Below are 6,687 nucleotides of genomic sequence, written 5' to 3'. Positions count from 1 at the left end.
CAGTGTCATGGGTCTAAAAGTAAGCAAATTGCAGCTCTGGCATGGGCCTCAGCAGGTAGTGAGAACATATCCTAAAATCAGCCAGTAAAAAACTGGGCTGGAGATGTGCCTCTGTGCTATCTTGTCACCCAAGCAAGCATGAGATCCTGAATTCAAATCTTAGTTCCATTGCCCCCACCCATACCTCACACCTAAAAAAAAATGATGCCACAGTGAGCATTCCACAATGAGCTTCCTTTAATGCCTCTTCCCTAGACTTATTAGGAAAAGTGAAAATCTCTTCCTGAAGACACATCAGCATTGGTTTCTTTTTTAGGTAATAAACAAACAAACAAACAAATAAATGAGTTGGTGGCATAATCACAGCTAAATTGGAAATGCCGGCATTATCCAGAGAAAGCTATCTATCCAGAGAAGCTGAGAGGCCTCGCACGCACAAAATCATATTTCCCCAGGCAGAGGATTAATTAAAACTATCAAGTGTTCCCAGCTTTTTGAAATTAACTTTGAAAGTGTTTGGTGTGAAGGGATAAAGAGAGAAGCAGGCAGAGGGAGGTGGGGGAGCCCAGGGGCGGGGCTGCCGGTGCCAGAGCTGTGTGTACCTTCTCCTTCTTCTCCTTCCTCTTAGGTGGCAATGCCTCCAAAATGAAATGTGTAGGTTTCTTAAGGGATAGAAACGCAGAAGCAGCTATGTGCCCCTCAGGTAACACCGGGGATATGGTTCTTCGTTCTCTGGTACACATGGGCTCAGTGATTGCACAAGACATGAGGCCAGGTAGTGTGGCGGCCAGGAGGCACAATTGTTTGGCTATGGCTTCTTCCCCTATGGTAGATGTGCTGGATACTTGGTCCCCACTACAGAGGTTCTAGAGAGCTCAGCCCTAGTGGAAGGTGTCTAAGTCATTGGGGAACCCCATCGTCAAAAGGAATTAACATCCAATGTAAGAGGACTATAGGTTGTTACTAAAGCAGTTCGGCCATCTTGGCTCACTCTCTTGACATACTGTCTTGTCATGTGACCTCTCTCTGATGCATGTTCTCACCAAGGGATGCTACACACCGTGAGGCCTCACTACCCGAGGCCAACGCTGGCATCACTGTGCTCGTAGAACTCCAGATCTGAGAGCTGGATAAACCTTTTGTCTTTATAACTTTCCTGGAATTAGGTATTCTGTTACAGAAACCTTAGACTAAGACAATAGGAGAGAAGAGCTCTCAAGAGAAGGATTGATCATTTATACTTTCTCTGTCATGATCTGGGTTTTATTTCCATTTAGACACTGCTCTTTTGCTCCCCTGTGAGTGAATCAATTTCTGGCACTTCTCGGAGCTGCTGGACAGATGGTCATGTTAGGAAGAGAAGCAGCACACAATGCATCAGGCACCTGGAGTGGTATCGTTACTCCACCATTAGCTTTGGGACCACAGGAAATCATCGGTTTCTTCAGGAGTCTACATCTCCTCACCTGTAAATGGTAGTAGCAAGGTGGACGCTCCTTGTCAAGAAGTGAAGCATTAGAAATGAATCAGATTCAGGTGCTAGTGGCTCACGTCTGTAATCCTAGCTATTCATGAAGCTGAGATCTGAGGATAAAGATTCAATGCCAACTGAGACAAACACAGCCAATTGACTCTTATCTCTACTTCACCAGCAAAAAAACAACAAAGCCAGAAGTAGTGGTATGGCTCAAGTAGTAGAACACCACCTTGAGTGGAAAAGCTAAGCAAGACTATAAGACAGAGTTCAAGCTTCAAGCCCCAGGACTTGTACACACACACACACACACACACACACACACACACGTGGGAGGAAAGGACAGGGAGGTAGTGAGAATTTCTACAGAGCCCCAAAATGCCCAATAAATTCTTTTCTAATTCCAAGTTACTCAGTCTTCCTTATGTCAGTAGCGAAGGCATTACTGGTGATGAACAAAAACAGTGTTCCTGATGGAATTCCACTTTTACATGGCCGGGAAATGCATTTCCCTGGCCTTTTGCTGTCACTATGATACAACTCCCCAAAGAATATCCACTTTCCTTTTTCAACAAGCTTGAAATTTCCCAATTCCCGTTCTCCACTGTTCATCTTTCAGTACCTGGAGATCCCAAAAGGATGTGTTCTGGGTCCTATTATCATTAAGGGGTCTGTTTCCCCACTGCATACTAAAATCAAGAAAAGGTAAGCATGTTTTTAGCCATATTTGATGTTCATCCAGCCTTCGATGTCTTTCTCTCTCATCCCTGAGTTAGATTGCATCATTTTCCCCCATCTTCCTTCCCACAGATGCTTCAGGGGATCACAGCTCTGTCATCTCCCCTACCCCCTTAAAAAAGGCTTTGTGTGTTGTTGGTTTAAGCCAATCATGATGGTCTCATTCCCTTTATTAATGGTGAGGCATTAGACATAGTCATTTCAGCCAGTCGGAGATGAAACAATGCTTAGTCTTTTCTGGGAAAGGTTTTCTTGTTTTGAAAAGAGGACGTAGAAAGTAGCCTTTCTCTGCTCCTGGGCGTCTTCACAGATGAATAGCCAACTATGAGGCAGTTTGACAAGGACAAGTGCTGCTACCGTGCATGCAGAACAGAGAGAGGCACAGTAACAGCATTTGACTCTCAAGCTGCCACGCTAGCTGACAGGAGCGCCATCTTGACTCAGGATCACAGACTCCAGGAGATAATTCTATTATTAAGACCACTGGAGTTGAAAGATTTTTCTCCCTTGTAGGTTAAAGTACCCGAAAGATCCATCAACTCTTCAGCGCTGTTTCACCGTGTTCTTGGTCACCAGTTGTCATTCATTCTAGGGGACACTAGTGGCTGACACTGTAGCTGGCAGATGCCATGCCATGTGCCAGCACTGCCAATGTCTCCAGCGTTGCCACGGCCCATGCACTCACTTCGTCTGTAAATCTCCTTCCTCTCCAGTCAAGCTTCCCAAGCCCACACACGGCTCCACACCCCTCCCCCCTCACCCTTCCATTGCATGTGACCGGATGTCTACTTCACTTTCACTGCGCAGCCACAACCAGGGATGTGCCCAGATCTCCAGATTGCTTGCTGACCTGGGCTCCCTCCATCTCGCGGGCCCCCGAAGTTGTTTGCTGCTTCTTCCATTTTCCTGCCAGGGATTGAAATGATGCCATCGCTGGCCATACCACATATTTAATGAGTTGGCTCCTCTTCTCTGCCTTCTTGATACACAAATCCGATGGAAGGGAAACAGGACTTGGCATGCTGGTGACAGTAGCCATTGAGCCTGGCTTTCCCCAACACCTCTTCTCCTGCTGGCTTCATGTTCAACAGCCAAACCACCCTCTCCTCCAGCGAACCCTGACCAGCACAGTTGAGTCCTTCCTGGACCTTTCCCTGGGGCTGATAGTCTTCCTCCTGCAGACTCCGTCAGCTTCCTTACAGTGACACAGAGAAAATAGTGCAGCACACACAGTGTAGCATTTTTCTGGCCTGACATTCTTTTGTACTCAGATTGTTCTTCAAAAGCTAAAGTGAGCCTATGCAGTAGAATGCCTGTGTGTGTGTGTGTGTGTGTGTGTGTGTGTGTGTGTGTGTTCTTCTCCACCTATTCCTTGTTACTTCATTTATTCAATTACTATTCATGCATGAAAGATCAAATCATGAGTTACTTTCATGCTAAAGACTTTCCTAACAATTTTAAATCTATTAATCTCTTTATTTCTTGGGACAGTTATTGATCATGTAATTTAAACCTTAATTTTGCCATAAGCTCTCCTTCAAATGTGTGTGTGTGTGTGTGTGTGTGCATGCACACACACATGTGAGTGCATGCACACAACCAAAATGATACGCCCCCTGGATACAGAGCCTAGGCTCTTTGTAAAAATGTCCCTCGCAATATAGTTCTTTATATGATTTTTGCCAGAAAAGGAAGGCCTTAAGCTGGTGGCATATACCTATAATCCTAGCCACCCAGGAGGAAGAGATCTGCACGTCTTGGTCTAAAGAAAACACTGGCAGGAAAGTCCATGAGACTCTTCTCACCAAGGAACAGCCCTCCCCCCCCAAAAAAAAACTGGGGGAGAGGGAAGGAAATAGATATGGTCTTTTTCAATGAGAAGACATTAGATTGTTCTGGAAAGTGAGATGTAGAGTAGAAAGGACTGAGAAGAAGGCAGATTAACTTCCTGGGAGAAGTCTGAGAAGCATCCTCGGAGCTTCCAAATTACCGGCTGCTAACTCTGCTCTGAATCACACACAACCAAACCTGAAGCCCATGACCTCGCTCAGCCTGAGGGAGCTGCCTTCTCTCAGGGCTATGCCCAAAGCAAATCGCTATCAAGCCCTTAATCTAAGCCCCTCGCCCACCATCAGGTCGCCTCCCTGCATATCATACTCGGATCAAAGCCAACGTGCCTCTTGTTGGGTAGAAAACAGATGGCCAGACCAGAGAAAGCTGATGGAAGGAATTGCAAAACAAGTATCAATCAACCCAAGCAACTCGGATTAGCAAACAGGCGCTTTGCAGCTCTGTGCAGGGCTCTCTGGTGGTGTTTTTAGCAGCTTTCTGAATTAAGGATGAGCTGAGGAGCTCATCAGGCACCCTAAGTCTGTGGAAAATGAGGCAGGTGGTGTCTGAGAGCCCCCTCCAACCATGACTTCCTCGTCATGTTTCAGAGGAGCCTGTGCCAGCCAAGGAGCTGAGACAGAATGGCAGAGTAGTTAAAGGGACATCTCCCCCGCCCTTAAGAACATACTTTGTGGGCTACTTCCCAATCTAGCATTGCTGTCGATGAGTCCAATTTGTGGTTTGGGATGCATTTTATCTCTTTGACTAGTTACAAATTCTTTCAGAAGAAAGGCCTCCTGCTATAGCATCAGTGATTTTCATAATACTTAGCATAGTATTAGAAAGAATGCCAACTCTTCCACTGAAATGTGGTCCAGGTGGATTTGATCCATTCCTTTAATTTAGATTCCTAAATGCTCTCTTTTTCAGTATTTTTTTCTATCTTCCTTTTTTCTTTTTGTCCTCCTCATACATTTTTTCCTATTGCTTCTACATCTATATACAATCCTTAAGACAGGTAATCAGAACTTATATTTGATTCTAGATCTCTCTCTCTCTCTCTCTCTCTCTCTCTCTCTCTCTTTCTCCAGGTCCCTAGTAACTGAGTCATGATTGAGAAAATCATGGGTTCTTCATTAATATTTGATGGTCTTAATTGACTGTGTGGGATTGTGAATACAGGTAGAGCTAACCTGGTGGGACTGGAGTAGTGCTGCCCATTCTGCTGCTGATCTGTTCCATGGGCTACGTGTGGGCTGTCAGCACCAGCTGACCCACACTACTGACCAGAGGAATGACCAGACTTTGGAATCCTCATTTTACAATCAGAAGAAGCTGATGTCCCAACAGGAAGCTCAGAAATAATTTTACCAAGAGGATTGGACTTCTGACTTAAGTTTCCCATTTATATAATCCTGACATGCTCATTGATTCTCTATTATTAAACTAGATGAGATATATCCCATGTCCAGCACAGCATCTGTCATGGGGCAGGTGCTCAATTTGTGATTTCTAGTTTATTAGAAGATTTTTTTATGATAAACATGAACAGATTTGTTATCCATTTCTTTCTGAAGTTTTTGCTTTCTTTTTGGGGCCTTTAGATAAGAGTTACAACAGAAAATAACAATGTTTTTTTAAACAAATGAAGCATGATGATAACCTCACAAATTTCCTTGTGAGTATTTGGGTATTAAACCAGGAGAGTGACAAAAGTGACACTTTGATCACAGGTTGAGCCAACTGGCTTGCTTTCTCAAGGTCATTCTGCTTCATTCACACCCTTTTGCTGTTCAATTTCTCTCTTTTTCTCTGGCAAACTACCATAAGACCAATTTGTGGATAGCAAAGAAGAACTTGGCAAGCAGGTCTGATACATCCCAAGAGGTAGGGTCCCAAAGCATCAAGCTTTACTGGACTTCTCTATGGGTGTGGTCTTGGGAAATAGAAACTCTAAATACAGTAAGAATGTACAGGAGCAAGTTCATGGGAGCTGAGAGATCAAGGAACTTCAAGTTCCAGTTCTACTATCCAGATCCCTCAATAAAGATGTAATTCAACATCAGGATTGTGTGATCAACTGGATGTTTGTTCTTTCGGAGTAGAAACCCAAGAACACTCTGGAAAATTATAGAACTATTAAGAAAGTTGTAAAGCCTACTCCAGATGTTTAGATATTCTGGTTCTTCCTGGGGCAAAGGAAGACCCAATAGAGATGGAGATGGAAGTTCAAATGGCAATGGGGAGTGGAGTGGGGAGCGTTCACTGCAACTGGCATCCAGAGGTTCCAGCACTAATGTTAACACAGGCTGACTTCTGAGATACTTCCCTCTTCTTACTGAGATTACCCTCCTGCCCAGCTGTGCTAAGTCTTGAGTTCCGTGTTGGTCCTCCCTTATATCCTGTGAGTAGACAGGCTCTGTGAGAATGAGAGGAGAGTATATAAATAATGTATATGAAGTAGATTCAGAAGAATCTGTATATTTCAGCTCCACAGAGAGCTTTTAAAGCACAGCTAGCCAAAGTTTAGATCAGACACCTACCAGGCCAACATAGCCCCTGATCTCAACGACTGCCCCCTTTTCCCCTGTGGTTCTTACAATCTCGCTGCTTGACTTAGGGAGATGCAATTGGCTGGAATTCTT

This window comes from Dipodomys ordii, unplaced genomic scaffold (genome assembly GCF_000151885.1).
Source record: "Dipodomys ordii isolate 6190 unplaced genomic scaffold, Dord_2.0 Scaffold4, whole genome shotgun sequence".
NCBI lineage: Eukaryota > Metazoa > Chordata > Mammalia > Rodentia > Heteromyidae > Dipodomys > Dipodomys ordii.
The sequence above is the reverse complement of the archived record's forward strand: the minus strand, read 5'-3'. Positions refer to the sequence as shown.